Source organism: Colias philodice, chromosome 14 (assembly GCF_061535455.1).
Source record: "Colias philodice isolate Cphi_HAF_F1 chromosome 14, ilColPhil1 Martin Lab GWU primary, whole genome shotgun sequence".
Lineage (NCBI taxonomy): Eukaryota > Metazoa > Arthropoda > Insecta > Lepidoptera > Pieridae > Colias > Colias philodice.
Genome location: NC_143099.1, coordinates 1,879,767 through 1,900,965, shown reverse-complemented (window position 1 = coordinate 1,900,965; position 21,199 = coordinate 1,879,767). Strand labels below are relative to the sequence as shown.

General features: G+C 30.9%; 1 protein-coding gene and 1 long non-coding RNA gene across 5 annotated transcripts in view; one reads left to right on the top strand and one right to left on the bottom strand.

Annotated features, from left to right (window-relative positions):
• The window catches only part of LOC149482663 (uncharacterized), a 382,500-nt gene that overhangs the window by 328,534 nt on the left and 32,767 nt on the right, over positions 1-21,199 (bottom strand). The gene's annotated exons all lie outside the window — the stretch shown is intronic.
• The window catches only part of LOC149482664 (uncharacterized), a 94,876-nt gene that overhangs the window by 41,339 nt on the left and 32,338 nt on the right, over positions 1-21,199 (top strand). Inside the window, exon 1 of one of the 4 annotated variants that reach the window (XM_089703239.1) lies at positions 18,532-18,804. The exons of the other annotated variants lie outside the window; for them this stretch is intronic. The gene's annotated coding sequence lies outside the window, so the exon portion shown is untranslated. Of the gene's footprint in view, positions 1-18,531; positions 18,805-21,199 lie in introns of those variants that run through there. 4 annotated transcript variants of the gene reach the window in all.

Sequence of the window (21,199 nt, the reverse complement as noted above, 5' to 3'; positions counted from 1 at the left end):
ACAATAGGTACCTCCAGTCAAATATACACAGATTACACACACATATCATACACAAACACACACACGTAAAAGTTTGCAGAATTGTTACGTAGCTTTAAAATGTTATACATATGTAAATATTTTGCAATCCTATTAATTTACATATTTTTTTACGTGCCGAATTGGAAACTCTATTTTGTATCCGGTTTAATATGCTTTTTAAATCTAAAATTGAGAACAGTTAAACTAATCTACAAATGACTAGCCAACAACCTTATTTTACCAACAACTTTAATATTATGTATTATAATAATATTATATATATTACATTCAGATCAATGAATCGGAAGATCTGGACCCGAAAGAATTCAAAAAAAGTCTCATAAAAAGTAGGTAACCCACTTCTTGCTTCGATACAATTAGCTAAATTACACTAATAAAAGCGCTCGTATGTAGCAAAATTGTTTTTCTTTATTAAATACGTTATTTCATTATGGTCTAGTAATTAGGAAAACGATGAAAGAGCATGAAATGGACAATTATCTTTATCCATTATGATTAATAACGGTTAACGGAATTCTTTACAGATTAAATTGGTACCTAGATAACTCACGCATGTGTAGTCTTCACCGTTGTTCTACATATTGTATGAAAAGTTGATTTATTCTCAATTCTTTATGGATGAAGATGATTTTTTTATAAGCTACTGACCGATATGACAAAATTGGGTAGGTACGAATACAAAAAAATTACCTATGTCAGAAACAAACTGCACACTTTTATCGATATATGTATTTGAAAGCAAAATATAATTTTAAAAGACCTATTTTTGCAAATTAACAAATAAAATACAATAAAACTAAAATCCATTTACTCCACATTCTCACGGTCACAAACACATCCATAAATTATAGAAATATCGAATCACAGATCATAAAACTTTGGCTGTCAGTTTGACATTTAGATATTATAATCTGTATTTTAGCGCGGGTAACGTTGAAATATTGATAATACTTCAAATGGTGAAAATAATTAGATTCGCTCATGATAAAAAGCAATAAGTGAATTCGTTTAAGCATCTAATTAAAGAAACTAATGTATACAATGTAATCACAAAACGGAAAATATAGGTAATTGTTATTCCTCACTTACTGCGATGCATGCGTTTTAAATATTTAAGTTTTTATGGACTCATATATTATCTTGTTACTTAAATAGTTTTTTTTTATATAGGGGCACTAAGCTGAGACTAACTTTCCATTTTTTCCGAGTAATAAATTAAGTAAGAACTAGTTGACTTGAATAATAAGCAGTAGTAAAATATTACCTATGTCATTTTTTTCAAAATGAGTTTTACGGACTAAAATCGACTGTATTCCTTATTAAAAAGTTTCATAAACTATTGCTTTTTTTTAAGTTTTTTTTTAAAAAGGACTACATACACAGCAACTTCATCTTCTTATATATAAAAATGAATCGCAAAATGTGTTGGTAAGCGCATAACTCGAGAACGGCTGAACCGATTTCGATAATTCTTTTATTATTATATTCCTTGAAGTACGAGGATGGTTCTTATGTAGAGAAAACGTAAACATGTACCACGGGCGAAGCCGGGGCGGACCGCTAGTCTTATTTAAAAGTTTCTAACATTTACCTTTATGCGAAGATTTATTCATATTAAGATTTTGCTTTACGTCTTAGGAACGGAATAACTTTGAATTTAAAATTGAATTAACAACAAAAACGAATGTTATCTAGACTTACGATCGTCGTATCTAGGCCATCGGCCATCGCTCTTCATCTAACGTGGATGTAGAACGGTACAATTTATTATATTCATTAGTGATCGATATTAGCTTATTTTTATTTTAGAATAACAGTTAACATAGTTTGAAATATCATACACCAAATAAATTAAAGCAGTTTTATTGAATGAAATGTTGTACTTTATTGAGTACACGCTGTGCTCTTGAGAATGATTTGATAATATCAAATCATTCTCAAGACACACACACTTTTGGATTTTTTTATAAAAGGGAATATATTATATTCCCTTTTATAAAAAAATCCAAAAGTAAACTTGCACTTGTATACGTAGTATATTATTATTATTCTGTGCTTGCACGAATAAATTCTCACTAAAATTAATTTGTCATAGCTGAAAGGTTTCAATTTCGATACCATGTTATAAATAAAACAGCTGCAACCGTATTAAACATGGAAACATATTACCCAATTAATCTAAAAATACATAAAAAAATATGTCTGATTTGGCCGTATGTATATGTTTTTGATTTAATATTATCATTAATTTAACTTCACACGATATTCTCACGAATTTCGAAGTACATTCTTATCAGCTGATACTTGATAGACGATAGTTCACTTTCCCAATTTCCCAAGAACTATCGATATTATTCGATTACTTAACCATTACGTACTCCTTATCTGCCAGTTAGTTATCTGTCACCAGCTATATTTTGTGATAAGATCGGTAATATGTCATGATTGATTTTATTACATACACGCTAAATAATGATTTAAATGTAACTAATAGTTATTAGTTAGATACCTATGTAAAGTTATACATATCTATAGAAACATGTACAATGTAGGCATGGTCTGTATGTGAGCTTTTTTCATGTTCATATGCCTAATTAGAATTTTATATGCTTACTAGCGGTACGCCCCGGCTTCGCCCGTGGTACATATGAAAAATAGATGTTGGCCGATTCTCAGACTTACCCGATATGCACAGAAAATTTCATGAGAATCGGTCCACCCGTTTCGGAGGAGTATGCAGACTAACATTGTGACACGAGAATTTTATATATAAGATGATGACATGCTCTCAGGCTTAAGTCTGTAGTTAGATACAACGTGATTTTAATTTGGAAATAAATAAAATTATCTTAATAGATAATAAAAAAAATAAAGTTGTTTTCAGCAACGTTTCAGGAACACTCACTATCTACATTTACACTAGTAATATTTACTTACATATAATATAGCTCTTTTTCTATGTTTGTATCTCAGTTTATACCTAGGTACGCATTATTGTAATTTTGTATGTAGGTACATATTGAAAAGAATTCGAATAGATCAATGAATAATTGCAAACACAATTTATCTTACTTTTGTTAAGCAATCAAGGTGATATGAAAAAAAACATTTATAATCGTTAATATCACCCACGGAAGGTGTGAAGGTAAGTTTTTGTTCATCTCAAAAATTGCGTGGGAGTTTTCTAAATGTTTATTAAAGAAAATCCTCCGCACATACAGACACACGGACGTCCAAGACAGAACTTTTTTAAACTGTTTTTTAACTAGTTTAAATAACAAAAATGACATCAAAAATATCATGAATGTTAAAAATAGTGTTTTTTTCTTAATATGTGTGTGTATGTATTATCTTACAAGTGCAATGTATGATACATAAAGACATTTTAAGTTTGAAAAATCAGATGTTTTGCGCGAAGTGACAGTAGTACCCACCTCAACGCTTCGCTTATGAGGCGTGCAATTGCATTTCATTTATTATGAACGTATATGGCCTAAGATTCAAATAAATCACAGGTCTTAGATTCTACTAGTAATAGATATGGTATGATAAATATCATAACATATCTATATTATTATAGTTATGTACTATAAAACCAGCCAGTACCTTCGTAAGACTCTTAATAAAATAATCTTCTCATATATAAAATTCTCGTGTCACAATGTTAGTCTGCATACTCCTCCGAAACGGGTGGACCGATTCTCATGAAATTTTCTGTGCATATCGGGTAAGTCTGAGAATCGGCCAACATCTATTTTTCATATGTACCACGGGCGAAGCCGGGGCGGACCGCTAGTAATAGATAAAACAATCAATTTTATTTATAATCCAAACAAAGATTGAGTGCTACATCTGAACAATAATTCTTTTGAAAGCGAAAGCAGTCGTAACTCTTAATTAAGTATTCTTAAATGTTCCCTTACGAATCTAACTTTAGATATACACCCATACTACAATATATTCACGCCTTTCTAACCCTTAAATTCACAGGAATAAGTCAAAATATCCTGTAAAGGTAATGTTCCTTGGAAGTTGGATATTGCTGCCAGTGATGAATATATGTTCAGGCCTTTATAACCCTTAAGTTTAAAGGAATAAGTCAAAATATCCTGTAAAGGTATTGTTCTGTGGATGTTGGATACTGCTGCCAGTGATGGATGAATGAAATGCATAAGGCGAAGTTAATTTCGATCTTGACGCCCGAATGTTTATATTTTGTCTGTTTTACAGTTATTTTTAGTTAAATGCCTTTCAAGTGCAAGTTTAAACGTAGTTTTAATCATGACTGATGAGAATAAGCTGTATAGATTAATTGATTGATCATTGGAAACATAAATATTTTGTTCTAATCGTATTTAAGGAAACTTTTAAGAAAGTTGATTTTGTTTGAAATCGCTCTTTAATATTGAATGAAGGAAATAATCCTAGGTGGAAATGTATTCTGAATAAATATGGAACAAAACAAGACCAAATCTAGATAACCTATAAAAAAGGCCTGAAAAAACATTCTTAGCTTATAACTAAAATACTTACATCCATGTAGTATTTATTTAAATACGTTCGGGTCAAAGTAGTTTTTAGGTTAATTGTAACTATACAGGGAGCGTTTGAAAGAAAACAGACAGACAAAAGGAAATAACTAATTAGAGAAGATCAATGAATGTGGAATGTCGGTTGTTTATACGAGCACTTCACTTTATTAACGTTGTTTTTTTACTGTCTTAAAACGATTAGTTTATTTCAGATTTTGTGTATTTGGTGTTTTTTTATATTATTTTCATATCGTTTTTATGAACTTAAAAACACAAGTAACAGAACCAAGTTTTTTGACACAGCTAGGTACATATCAAAATACTTGTTGTTTTAGTCTGTAAAAATGATGATTTAAATTTTAAACACATTTTCATTTTCAACACAACACAAAATTGTAAGAACTACAAAAAATGCTACTGAAACCAGCATATAATCGAAACGTGTCATTACAGTGACTTTTTGACGCAAAAACCTCCTTCGAGTCGAAAAAGTTTTAATTTTTGTGTTCGTGATTGCGTATTACATCCGTTGCAACTTGCAACCCAGACAATGTCGCTCACACAAGTTTTTATGCAGAATTCTCGGCTTATAACTCCAAGCTAATTCGTCCCGGTAGTTAAATGGCTTCAGCTTGGGTTACAGCTTCGTGGAATCGAGATCAAATGAGTGCTTATTTCTCTATATATATTTGGAAGAGCTTTGAAGTTGCCACTTCGGTAAATGAAGAGTTACTTAGCGTATTATAGAAATAAATCTACGTTGATAATATTCTACGTTGATTAACTTCCCCTTTTTTCGGAACTTTTAAAAATTTTTCTTATTTAGAAATGTAAGTATGTTAAATGAAAAAATTTCTGTATAATTCTTAACTACCTATAAACAACGACGTTCCTGTTTCGGAAGTAGAATAAATAGACACAAAATAGATGGAAAATATATGTAAAGTGTAGCTATGCATGACAAATTCCTTGGTTCCTCAAGGAGCGGCAACCAGCCAGCCATAACGCTACCGTCGCTCCCATGGGACAAAGTTCGAAATTCTTATCGTCTATTGACTATGGTCCTAATTTTTTAATGTTTTATAACTGGCCAGTCGGCTATCAACTTTTTCGAAAGTCTCTATCGTCTATTGACGATGGTCCTCAGTTTTTATTTTTTACAACTGGCCTGCCAGGATGTCAAATATAGCATAACACAGATAAAAAAATATTATAATATTGAAACGAACTATATTTTTTTTTATTCAAATTTTTGTGAAGGAATATCTTCATGCAAAATCAAACATTTAACAAGACGTGATCATTTTAAGATAATTTATGCATAAGTTTCGTAAATTTTTGAGAAAGTAGTAGTAGTATTATATATGTAGGTTCTTAAGTTTTCTGTGGCTTCACGTCTAAATAGGAAGAGTTTTTAAGATAAAGGTAAATCGTGACATAAATTTTTCATACACTTTTTCGAAACATTTAACAAACCATGCTTAAAAATTAAAATCATACTTAAAGTTAAAACCATACTTAAAATAACATAGTTCAAATCAAAAAGTAGGTATTTTTGTGTGTTATAAATTTGTCTATTACATTTTCAAACATAGCTCATTCCACCATATTACATGTTAAGCAAGATTATAATGAATAGTTTGACCACTAGTATGGAATTAGAGAGAGATGGAGCAAGTTAAATGACCTTTAGTGGGACCCGCTGGGCCAGATCTGACTTCAATAGACCATAAAATGTAGGAAAGCTTTCGTAATATCTGATATGTACTAGATTTTCTGGCTAATTAAAATGCTGAAGCGGTTAAAGGTATTTACTTCGGTCTGATTACGAAGGAACTTAATTAAACTATTTTTTAAAATATATGAGGAAATTTTTGAAGTTCATGTTACAAGTGACCACTGTCAAAGTGTACCAATCAAGTACCAATAATAAATCAAAAGTACTTAGGTAATATATTTAGGGGGTGAAATTTGTCTGTGGAAATAATATTCTAAGGTAATTGCACGCCTCATAAGCGAAGCGTTGAGGTGGGTACTACTGTCACTTCGCGCAAAACATCTGATTTTTCAAACTTAAAATGTCTTTATGTATCATACATTGCACTTGTAAGATAATACATACACACACATATTAAGAAAAAACACTATTTTTAACGTTCATGATATTTTTGATGTCATTTTTGTTATTTAAACTAGTTAAAAAACAGTTTAAAAAAGTTCTGTCTTGGACGTCCGTGTGTCTGTATGTGCGGATCCTTTTTCTTGTTAACACGATAGCGACCGAAATACTTTACTAATCGAGTCTTTTTTTTTCTCTTGCGCTTGATTATGCTCAGGAATAGAACCCTTTCATTTTTCAGGGTCTGATTCGATGTGGTTTAATTGTTATTAAATAAACAAAAATAATAATTAATAAATAATTATTAAAAAAAAATTATTAAAAAAAAATTATGAGGCGTGCACTTTTGGATTTTCCAAATTATTTAAAGTTTACGCGAGAATATAATATCATTAATTACAAATGGAAAAACAATAAAATTTTCCTCTCTATGATATTTCAGTCAACCAATTATAGTTTTAAAAAATAAGCAGGATAAATTCTCATTCGCTTCATACTTAGACCAAAGGGGGACCTTTACAGTTGCAATGCACAGAGCAAAAGACAGATAATTCAGGTTGTATTGGTCAATCTACTGTAACCTTTAAACTAGGCATTTAATCAATGTTAATTGTTTATGGACACTTGATTTTAAGTACTAATGTCAATGTTTTGACCCAAATAATTTTGAATATTTCGTACATATTAACATCTTCGTGTCAAATTGTAATTTGATTTATTTCCATTAGGATAAGATCCCTATCAAAAATAGAAATAAGAACTTCAATCGACTGAGTAACCACAGGAAATAAAATGAAATCTTACGTTCCTAAAAAAGACTGAGTTTCTAAAATCCTTATAAATTGAGAACGGCTTTTTTGGGAACTTGCAATAAAAAGTGTCCAAGCTCCACACCTTTTTAAAAACACTGGGTTACAATGATATTTTATGTATAGATACGTTATATACTCACAATATATCAAAAAAAATGCTTCATATGCAGTGTCAGGCACACACAAATACAATTTTCATTTTACTTAATTTATTACATTGACAGACTGTTTAAGAGAGACGGCTCTAATAACATGATATAAATAAAAAAGACAAAGATAGTTTGTCACTTCTGCGCAGGTGTAAGCAAAAGTCATAAGAATTCACCAATTAAATATAAATAAACAAATAGTTGCCATGGTAATTGGCATAGATAAACGACACAGAAGTTTCAATGTTATAGATGTTAGGTTTCCTGCACAAGTAAATAAATGTGACAATTTCATTTACTATTTTATGATTATTATGATGTCGTATTAAAATGAAAAAAAAAATAAAAAACTTTTTTGGAGATATAACTGTATTAAGTATTTAGCTGTGGTGTTCGTTTAAGTCATCATCATTTCACCCGATAATCACCCACTGCTGAGCATACTGCATATAGTCCTCCTTATAGAACTCCATAAGGACCGATCTTACGCTATTCGTTTCAAGGCAGTTCCCGAAACCCGTACAAGGTCATCACTTCAACTTGTAGGATAATTATAATAATAGTGGTGCCTAGATGAAAAAAAAGGATGAAATAAAAGAAAGGATGAAGTATAAGCCTTTTTTATCTAAAACACAAATAAAATTTATGTTCAATAGCTATTTACAGAAAAGCAAATAGCCTTTTTCGTCAGTAGCGATAATCTTTTCTAATTTCTTCAATGTATGTACGTATATTCAACATCATTTTTGCAAACAAACATTTTTGCCATCACGATTTCATTGTATATAATAAATAGATATATTTGTTAATTATATGTACTGTGTGGATTTAAATATAAAATTAATCAAGTATTTACCTAAATCGAAATTAATAAAATAACCGTTCTATTTTCAATAATCGTATCTACATGATAATCTTTGAACACAGTGTGCGCTAGCTTTGTCACACTAGTGATTGAAGCAATGTTTTATCCCTTTCATTATTTCAATACAAGTGTCAAGCAAGTGTCATTAATAAAGAATTGTAAATTGTTATTTTTACTCTTAAACTGTAATAATTTAATATATTTTGCTGTGATATGATATTCCTTTATCTTTCTTTATTTTTTTGCACGAATACGTGCACTTTCTGAACACACAGGAAGGCATTTTCGACAACTTTAATGTACCTATCGGCACACGCGCTCACTGGGACCGGTGACAATCTGACTGATTGCATTGGTCCCAAATAGGACCAATTCACGGAATCAGTTTTGGTGCGTTGATGACGTATCTACCTCTTGTTTCTATATATAATATCATTGCTGGGTTACGGCTCAAGCAAACCACAACGGAAACACGATGCTCCATTATTTAATTTCTCACGTAATATACTAATTTCACATCCCTTCCCACGGTAAAATTTTAATTGCCCGCGTTCTCGACACAAGCCACTTATATTTTTATTGATATTGACTATAGGTTTGGCACGCGGCATCACTTTTCAAATTACACTTGATTTTGAAAATTGTTTGAAAAAAAAGGGCCCAAATACTAAAATGGAATTTGGTCCAAACATTTTATAACTCTGGTCTACTTTATAGTAAAATAGAACCTAGCTTCTGGATATACCTAATATATTTTTAATTTCTGTATTGTATAAAAAAAGAAGTAAAGTCCTGACCTACTCACAGATTATTAATATTTTTTTGAATATGGCAATTTCCTGAGGTTTATTATGAAAGTCGCTATAATGTCATTGTTTTTGTTACAGGTAAGAAACGTTCCAGCGGTAATTATGTTACGTGGTATTGTCTGTGTGTACCTACTGTACGTAGGTACTAAACTCATTTCTTTTTTGTCACGTAATGTGTCTTTGTATTGTGTTAATACTTATTATAACTATAGATAATATAAGTATATACCTAATAGTATAATTGTTAGAGATGGAACGAACATGGGTTTCACCGAATTCGAACATTCGGCCGAATATTCGGTAAAACTTTTACCGAACCGAATATTCGAAACAGCTAGCTTATACCTATATTTTGCATTAAGTTATTATCTTCTACCAACCTACTTTAAAATATAGCACATAGACATACCTACAAGCATCCTCTCTAAAATACTTATCTCATTACACCGCACTGTACTCAAATCATGATAATACACGGGTCCTAACAGTATACCGAATATAAAACGAATATTCGGCCCATCTCTAAATTAATTATAACCTTAAATGTTTTGACTGTTCACAAAGACCATCGAACTAAGATTATTGGTGCATTACAATTTATTTATGAATTACACATCAAACACAAAATTAAGAATTTTTGTTATGCATAGAAAAAAATCGATCATGAGATGGGTTAATTGAACCCGCGTCTTTTACAGTATCGTGGCCGCGCCGTGTAAATGCTAAAACAACTAAAAATTAAATTAAATCACATCTTTTTTTCTCATATAAACTTTTAATGCATATGAAATGTTTTTTTAGCAGATTTATCGATTACACAGACAAAGGCAAATTAATTTTAATTCCCCTATTAATAACAAACACGGAAAATATAATAACAAACGCATGAAATCGTGAGGAGAATCATTAACCTTATGATTATAATCTATAGTCAATGATTTCTATTTACATTTTTATATCTCTCTAATTAATTTAGTTTTCAAATTAATTGTAGAAAAACACACAATGGGATCCATCTTTTTTTCCAACCGACTTCAGAAAAGGTGGAAGTTCTCAATTCACCTATTTTTTGGGGGTTGTTGCCTCAGAACTTTTCGTCTGGGTAAACCGATTTTGATGATTCTTTTTATTTGGATTTGGCTCCTAAACATTCAAATTTTCTCTAGGACCCGATTTACTTATGTTTATAATAGTTATGAACAATGTTATTAACACCTATTTTTATTATTTTAATTTAAAAGCTTATATTATCATCTCTATTTTTAATGAAATGCCAATAAAACAATATGATATAATCGTTGTCTCACATTAGCCATGCGGAACTCATTCGCGCATATTTGCATATGCTTTATATAACACCTACTGTTTTCTCGTGTTTGTATTCATTTGGGTATTGAGTACATGAAAATAAGGTCAATTTCCTTATAAAACTTCGAGTTTTTAGTTCACGTTATGTGTTTTTTAAGGCGGTAACATTTTGTTCAGCTTCATTAAAAGTTCCTTATCAATTCTATAGATCCCAAAAATATTGTCTATTTGAAAGATTAAAGGAATAAAAATAAAGGCAATTTTACATTGACAATTTTAATTACTTATAACTTTGCCCTTCTTCTTTAACCTTCATTTCCAAATATAACTGAGTTTCATGTATGTTATATTACTCAAAAGTAAAACGTGGTAGTCACTAATTTATTCCCTGAAATTGCTAATGAGCAAATGGGTAAATATAATAATTACTATCTTCAGTAAATCATTAGCAGTCCCATCGCTACAAATTATTGTTTTTACTAGAAACAATTTAGCAGTACCTTACGGTGCATTTAGAGAGCGAATGATCATTCTTACCTCACTTTGTCAAATTCACTTTAAAGAGGCGTAGAGCTTTCGTTGTTCTTAGTGCGTTCGAAAAGATTCTATGCAATGTTCTAATACTGAACAACACTGAATACGAGTTTTCGTTTACACTAAAAGATCACGAAAGAATGCTCTTGCTCTACCTCTAGCTCTATGTTCGTTTGATGTAAATGAAAATGCATCGTTAGAAGTACCAAAAGTATTGAAAATACTTCCTTGAACCCATCCTTTCTGGACGTCCAGATTCCTCTCTTGTATTCAACATAAAGGAGCACCTAAAAACAATTACATAATAAATTATTCAATTAAAATTCAGTACACCAATGACCAAGTTGTTACTTGCATTGAGAATAGATTCATTAGAAAGTTGCTACAATAAATGTAATTCATGATGATGTTTTGAATACAAATTAAACACAGAAAAGTGCTTAGAAATAGTATTCTAGGTGTGTAGTGTTTTGGTTACCTATCAAAAGTTACTGGAGTCTAGAATCTAGATTGAAAATATTCTGTCTTATAGGTATAATTCGCAGATTGAATAATTTTAAAGGTGCATACAATCTTATGTACAATTTAATGTTTTTATATATACCTATACATTTTGGTGTTGTTCGTTCTTTACTATAAATATCTGATCTTATTAAATAATATTTTATACGACTTTACCATAAGTACTATATTAGGTACTAAGATTTTAATCAGAAAAAAAGTGAAATCCTAAAGCATAAAACTTGTCCATGAATGTCTTAAAATAAATATCATACAAATAGAATTAACACCATCGCGTTACAAAAATCTATTACACATATTATAAGAAAATAATAAATTAATTATAATAAAGCCGGTTAATTACGCTACTGACACGCATCATATCTGATATAAGACGTTTTTATGCAACTTTCTACGAACTGCATTGTTCAAGCAATGTAAACTGTTCTAGGAATGCCTATATTGATGTGTATATACGCAATGGCTCTATCGATTTTCATGAAATTGGGTAAAAGCTTTGGTGTTTGACTAAGTTATGTGGTCACTTAGAAAATAACGGATGAAAATGTCTACATACACAAGCAAATCGTATTTTATCAAAAACAGGTCAGTACTTTTAAGTTTTAACCCATTGAGCCCCGAACGGCCCGATCGGTCCACGACACAAAAGATTTTCTATTGTGTCTGTGATTCCGGGGCCTGAGTTATTAAAGTAAAAGAGCAACATTCTCCTGCATAATAACAAAGACAATATTTATTAGGTTCAAAAATACACACATACATAAACTACATTTTTAAAAAGGGAATGGAGGAAATCTGGTTTCAAATAAAAAATCTAATCTATTACCCATCGATTCAAGTACCATAAAACACTCACCATAGATGTGTAATAAACATTTCCTAAACATTTGTGTCATTCAGTGAATCAGTATTTGAACCCGTGCCAATTTTCTGTTATACACAATCTTACTCATTCAACGCGGTGCACAGTGAAATTTTTTTACTCATTTCAGCCATAACCTAAATGTTTAAAAATGAGGGCGGATCTTATCGTTAAAACAACACGATCTCTGTCCGTCTGTAAAAGTTTATAAAATCTCTATGTTTATCTTTAATACAACTTTCATTGAAAATCAGTGGTTCCAAGTGGATATTAAAATTAGAGCACACCGAAATAAGCTATTATTATAAAAAAATACCCTAAGTGCAAAATGACAAAAATTTATTGAAACAAAAGTATATTTTCAATGATCAATTTACTACTTAATAAAAAGTATGTTCTTAACTGTTTATAAGATATTGTCTTGTTTATATCACAGTAATAACAGACTAGTTTCCCGTTTAGATAGCATACAAGAAACACGAATAAGTGTAACCTGTCGCGCCTTGTGATAGTTCAATGATCTTAATAAACCGCTTAGCTATTGCACAATAGGGTGAATAATCGCCTAATATATTACAATGTTATAAATATGATAATTCAGGTGTATTCTCGTGATATTATTTGTAGTTTTTGTCCTTATAAAAATGATGATTGATGGTAATCTTGCAGTTTATACGGTAAATGATGCAAAAAAGTTATTTGATCTTTATTTAACTCGTAATTTATACATAAATAACAGGAGAGTTTTCCAAGGATTTTCCACAAAAACGATTCAACTGTATAACCAACTTTAAAAAATATTCAATTTTAAAACAGTTTTGGATTTCATGAATCTATATTTATTCTTTAATTGACCATTTATGTGGCCATATTTACATTCCTATTAGCTAAGTCATATTGGATACTTACAGGTATTAAAATTTTCCATTTACAATTATTGAGCTTGCGGTGCTAGAACAAAAATAAAATTTGTTACAAACTTATTAAATAAAAATAAAAACAATATGGCCAATTTGCTTACAGTACGTACACTGTGTGCATCCGGGTTTCCCGTTAACCAGACGCCAAACACAAATATATCGCGGTTTTTGAACTCTTGGCCGATATCTTACGACTCACGAAAGGTGATTCGAATTTCTTTATTTAACTAGAAGGTTTTTTTTTTTAATTTTCACTTCACTTAAAATTATTGGAAAGTGTTAGACTTTCCAATAATTATAAGTGACGTGAAAATTAAAAAAAAATGTTTGTTTAATATCAAGTGAGAATAAATTTGAAAGATTATCTTGAGAAGATACGAAATTACAGATGATTAATTATTTTCCTATTAACTTATTTTAAAATCAATTCTAATCATAATCAAAATATCCCATTAATAGTAGGTATATTTATTTTTAAAAATAATACTTATTAAATATTTTAAAATAATTTTAATAACTCGATTGAGAAACGCCTGGCTATTAAATTGCGTAATAAAACAGCTATTGTAATAAAAATATTACATAACAATAATTTTGTAAGTGAAGCAGTTTGATTAATAAAATTTTTATTTTATTCGAATTTCATTTGAAATTCAAAACTACTATTTTGTCATTTCATTTCATTTTTTCATTTTCATTTCAATGCTATTGGAGAGCGGTGATAGTAAAGTTTTTAAAAGAAATTATCGCAGTTTTCGAGTTTATGCTGTGTTTATGGCGGCCCGTTCAGCATTTTAATTTTTGATCAATTTTATCATTGCTATTTTCGTTTTAACTTAGATGTTAAGATAGCCAAGGAACTTCTTATGTGAACTACTTTAGCACCAAAATTATTTAATTAATTATAGACTATAGTCTACATTTAATTAACTTAGCTCAAATTACCCGCCTCAATAGAATTTGTCAACCTTGTATCCACGGTCAAGGCATAAAAACTATCGACTATACAATACCGAACACCTATTATCCACTTAACCTTCTTTCGGTCTGACTAACTTCCTTATTTAATAGCCTAATTTAATTGTGAATAGCTTTGCCAACTCGATCGTAAATGATCGTTTTCATTCTCAACACTAGCACATTGTAAATTCTTTGATCTACCTACATATTATGTACCTACGTATAATAAAATCATATGAAATAAAAAAATCATAATGAAAGTCAAAACTGTACATTGAATATTTTTTTTAAGATTAAAAAAATAGGGTAAGCGTCTATCGATATCGAAGCCAAAAGTATAGTTTTTAAAATTTTTGTATGTATGTATGTCCGGGCTAAACTCAAAAAGTACTGCATGAATTTACTTCAAATTTTGCCTGAATATTACTAACAGGGTCGGATCAACATATAGGCTATATTCACAGACATATATTTATCAACACGCTAAGACCAATAGGAGCGGAGCAAAGTGGATAAAACCACGGGGTACAGCTAGTAGATCTTATAAAATGTTAATTGTCTTCTTAGTACTGCTAAATGTGGTCACGCGATGTCAGTGAAAACAACAGACAGATAAACTTTCGCATTTACTATAGTAGGTATACTGTTATGATTGAGATCACTTTACGTGTTTTATATAGTTTGAAACATACTGAACACAGCAATTCTATTATTCAAACAATATATTATACATTATACATAGTAACATTTGTATACGTAGTATATTATTATTAGTCTGTGGTAACATTGAATAAGATTTTACCACAGACTAATAATAATATACTACGTATACAAATTTTACCAATGAAGATAAAACAGAATTTAGTTTTCAACAGTGTTTACTTTGCAATATTGTACACAAGATTAAACTGAGACCGTAAATGACTACCTACTTAAATAGTATTCTTAGATCTTTAAAACGTTTTTAATAGATAGAGCTGCTCCGAGGATGTTACAAAGCGAGCGACGCCACGAGCGGAAAGCTAGTGTCATATAAGTGAATCAACCACCAGGCTTAACGAGACACAAGATTAATTCACACAGCGCAATACCAAAAAGAAAGTACACTCATTAATTCAACCGAGAGTTCAAATAATTAACCGCGACATGACGTCATTTTAAAGTAAAAAACGCAAATGAAAGCGAGACCACATTAGCGGTAACGGTAACTTTACCTGACCCACTGTGCGATTGTCGTGTACAGACAATCTGTATAGGCGCTAACTAGAGATTTGGGTGACAGAAGGTCACTTTTTAGACCGTGACAATCACAATGCTAGCTGTCATCACTTCAATCATTTCGAAGTATGCAAAGCGACCGTCACGTTGGACTGAATTGAATCTAATCCAATTGTAAAAGTAGGTACCTTCTAAATGCTTCTAAGCTCATAATTTTTATCTTCTTCTATCTCATATTGGGGAATTATTGTAGTAGCTATTGCCAGTATAAAGGTAGGTCGAAATAGTAACATCATTTAATTATAGAGACAAGGCGGAATTTGGAATCTTTTCGGATCAATTCCAGGTATAAGGTCAGCTAGTTTTTATCAGAATCAGCTTAAATGCCAGTTACCAAAAACTCTACCTGAATAAAAGAATTGACCTTTTATTTTCCTAAGATTCGTGTCGTTATGTAATATGTATCTATAAAAAAAAATCCTGTTAAACAAAACTTATATATACATATTTAGATTTTCATCCATTGCCATCATCAGCCACTGTTGAACATGTTTATTGAGTAATAAAAATCAAATTTGAATGAAGATTAACAGTTTTACAATGCAGCTATGGGGTTATTGATAGTATCGCGACCGGGGTCATTGACATATCAATTGTTTAATTTATTGTTATGTCCGAAGGGCTCGGCAACGACAAATTAGTTGACTCCAGACGCCATTATAATTGAACATTATGACGTCAAAATAGCGTCACCCTATTGGTTGGACGCTTTTGATGTAATACAACTTTAAACGTTATGGTCTGGACAATTATTTTATTTATTTTAGATTACTAACATCCTAGAAGTACAATGTCTGGTACCATTTTGGACTGAAATGAAGAATTTGTTCGGGTATAGTGAAGAAGCAGGAATATGTTTGGCTCTTTGGTGCACCTACTGAACCAATTCGTGTTTAGTCTAAAATCAAAAATATTTAAAAAAAACAAAGCCAGGTGCGTAATATTCTATTAATTTAATTTACACGCGATACTTATTTTCAATTCTAGGGCAACCCAACATTTAACAGTGCTAATAATAAAGACATGTGTAAAAGATAAGTTTCAATACAAATACAGTTATGTTTTGTACAAAAAATCACAGCTGTACGAGGCATGTCTCGTGTTTCCGATATTTTAACAGCTTGGTACAATGTCAGATGAATTTGACACCGTCACTATTTTCAATGTTAAAATAACACTGCTATCAAAATATCATTAGAAGCAATGCTGAAAAGAATAATGAAATGTGAAGGATATTAACTTAGCAGACTTTGATTGGTTTGACGGGCTTTATATTGGAAAAAAAGTCAATTGTAAGTGTACTTGCTTTCGTTCAACATTATAAGATTTTTATATTTATTATTTACGTAGATACATCTGTTATATACAGATAAAAAAGCTATCGGAATAAAACTATTACCACAGATTATTTATTAGCATTTAGTCGAGCTTTTTTCCCGAAAACTCTTCTCTACACCACTATTTCATAACCAAATAGTACCTACCTTACTATGTGAATTTACAATACATTTGTTTATACCATAGGTACTAACTATAGTATAATATATTGAAATTCTCTGAAACACATAAAGTACATTAAAGAATGGTTGCAACATGTGTTTTGCAATTATCTTATTTTGTTCCACATCTGTGGGAACAATATCTACGTATGACGTCTGCGCCATTCATCAATCACAATTACTGCATTATATATTTCTTTGTGGAATTGTAAAAGCTTTGCCTATTTATGGTTAGGTTAATAAGGTTAACATTGTTCCTATACTTTTATAGGAAACCTGAAAGTTGTTTAAGACTTCTTCACGCGAAAAGGCTCCCAAAACCTCATACCTACACATAGGTAGTTATTCTAACATTTTCCTTCTATTTCTACATAGTTTAATCACCAAGTTTATGTTTGAATTTGATAGTGATGAGAATATATTAATATTAATTATTTATTAATGACTTATGTAGCAAAAATCTTGTTTGATAATAATTAATAGTTGCTGACAACTGCCTTCTCCGGGTCTACCATTTAATTAAATCTAATTCGATGGCCATCAACGGCGTTAAGTCTAAACTAACAAATCTAGGCGAAAATCTAGATTTTCATATAAAAATATGAAATTGTAGTTTTAACATTCCATTCTCAACACTATCTGCGAAGATATCGAGTTCTCAGCTTAGAGCTAACGCTTATCACTAACGGTGAACAAAACGTGACTTTGTGGGAAGATGCAATCATCGCTCTTAATAAAAACAAAGATGTCTCTTAAATACGTCATTGCTTCCTTTATTATAATGCGTCTCTGCGAGTTAGGTGTCACGCGTGGTTTTACTCGTGACTGCTGAGTTAGAGATAAATTACCTTCTTAACATGGTGCATCTGTGATCTATTTGGACTTTAAGAATATCATCTGTAACTTTTATTTCTACGAAGCTCTGTACAATTGTTAGATCTAGGTTTTTTCAATTCTTATTCGTACAACAGATAATATAATAGGTACTGTGCGTATCTACCTAATTCAGAATCAGAATTTATTACCCAGCAAGCTTCATTTGTTGCTCTATCTTTATTAACATTCGATTTGAAAAATTTCACACCGCACTGTGTCAACTTACTATTTGATTGGAATTGGTTTCTAGAACAAATACTAAGCTTATCGCCTTGAAACACAAAATACAGAGCCGCAGGAGCGTAGAACGGCAAAAAGACCTATTGGGCACAACTGCATAACAACCATTCATAAATGCGCGCGAACGAGACAAGGAGAAAACGCATATACGTCCGAGAGAGTGAGCAGATTGCATTCCAAAAGGTAACAGTACGCTGCGCCGGCGCAGGCCCGACCTCACTTGCTTAAACGCAGCCGACCAAGACGGACGTGCGCCCCGTAGCCGCGCTCCAAACAAAACGTGACCATCAAATTGTTTTTTAATCACATAACAATTGTAAACGAAAAGTGACGTTAAAACTGTGTTATCGTGTGGTGTTAATGGTGTGCTGTGTTTTTGTGTACAAGAAACCGAGGGTGCTTTCACTGGACTGAAAGTTTTTAAATATTCATTCGGAGAGCTTCTTGTTTATAGAACGGATTGCGAACAATGATGAGGTAAAGTTTACCATTTATAATGCGGAATATATGGCCAATTTATATTAAAGTAATAACTAAATAATAATAATAAAATTCAAGTAAATTATTAAGCTATATTTAAAGAACTATCTGACACAAAATCAGTAGTGGAAAAAAAAACAATAGCTTATAAGTCAAAATATTACCTTCTAATGTTAACATGCTTATTGCTAATACATGCATAATTGCATAGTCTGTGAGATGGTTTCGTAATTGCGTGCAAAAAAACTAATTAATAAAGAATACATGGAACATCACGTGAATGTTTTTATGCTAAATTTTCAGTTACGCGATTTGTTATCGTAAAAGGCATGATATCGAGATCTGTTTGCTCTCATACTTTCAGCGATAAATGACATGGGATAGTTTAGTTATCAACGTTTGTGTGAAAACATACAAAGATTATGTTAGATAAATAATTTCTATATTACATTTATCAGCAGTGAAAGTCTTTCAATATTAGTAATTTGTGGTATGATGAAAATTTTAAAAGTTTTAAACGGATGAAATTTTGTACCTAAAAGGAGAAAGCTAAGATGGAACAAATTAAATATAAAGTCAAAACAAATATAAATTCATAGACCAATTTCAAGGATTCAAATGCACCTGATTATCAGATTAGAGCACTACGACTTAGTGCAAAACATTCGGGATCTCTACACCTCGCTACTGAAATAGATACTAAATAAGCCAACTAAAAGTGCAACATAAATTAAATACATACATTACATACTGGAATTTCTCCTAAAAACTATACAAGTGCAGTACCAAAAGAAGGATAAAATAGTGATCAGGCAAGGATCAGGCTAATTACTAGGATTCATTGTGAAGGCAAACATGGATATGTACCAAAAACTGAAAAGCGAAACTCAGAATAAAAACAGACAGGTTTTTTAAGACTCGCAACTTTAAATTAAAATCTCCTAATGACGAGCCTTAAATATGATTTACATATTTAAATCTAAATCTATCTATTCTAACTGGCACAGACAGTCACACGACAAATCTTTAACCGCTACTTCCGTATTCTGAATATACCACAGTGTGTTACGTCTCCGAGATATTAATTCTACATTAGCTTTTAGTCAGACTAAAGATACATCACAATGGTTATTATTTAATCTTTCGTCTGCTCCAAAGATAAGGATATTCAAATAGAATGTAAAAGTCAACTTTTAAAGTTCATCTTCATCCGAATCATTATAAAATAGCCAATCTGTAATTTATAACCAATTTTCGTCTGAAATCAAAAATTCTGTTCTGGGAGAGAATCTTCACACAATCTCACCCATGAAAGCTTGCGGGCTTATTTTGATTTATTTAATTGCATAGAACGTATAAATTTCAACTTCATGAGTACAATTAGATTCAATTTTCTCCTTAATTACTCAGCGACTCAGCATTTACTTGGCATTTACACAATATCTGAATAATTGTCAGTCCATCATACATAATCAAGTCAATCCTACAAGAACCTACTTTATCCTTATTTAAAGGCCAGATTCAACATATCCTTGAATCTCTAACTGTAACTGTATACCATACGATACAGTTACTAAAGTAGGTTTACCAGGCGTGGTGCACTATGCAATGAAATCATCACAACAAACCATTGATTGTGACTCATGTGCATCTGATTATTACCTTTTTAACCTAGATTGTTGTTTATATCCTGATGAATCATAACATTGAGGTCAAAGTTTACTATTTCTTATGTATTACTTGAAATAGATGAACCAACAGAAACTCTTGTATACGAACATCACTTTTGGTCTTTCCAGAATTCTTCAATATATAATCTGATCTTTGCTTATGAAATATCCAATCGAAGGATATTCAATATGCGTTTGAGTATTTCATAAATTTTATTTATGTAAGTTTTACTTATGTTTTCATTATTGATATGTACCTACAGAATGACACAAAGACGCAATACTGCTAAATACGGCATTTATAAGGAAAATTGTTACCAGAATTAAATATAACAGGAATTTAAATATGATTAAAACAAGGTTTAGTATTTTGCTAATTGCCGGATGTGTAACTTTACTATATTATTTTCAAACAATCAAAAATGATGGTTGCATTCGTAAAAACTTCTACCATAAGTGCCAAGGAACTCCATCCATCAAGACTAGTTAAAAACTATTTAAAGGGAGTGTTAAGTAGTTACTCAAGAACGAACCCATATGCTGAGAATATGTGTCCAAATGATGACAGACATGGATTCAATGGTTTAAACTTCCTTCCCCTTTTCGATGACGAAGATATCAACGGATGGCAGTAATTAACTTATATTTTAAAACAGCGGATAGTATTGCCACAGATAATAAAATACTATATTATGTACTAGAAGTATTGCTTAAAAATATTT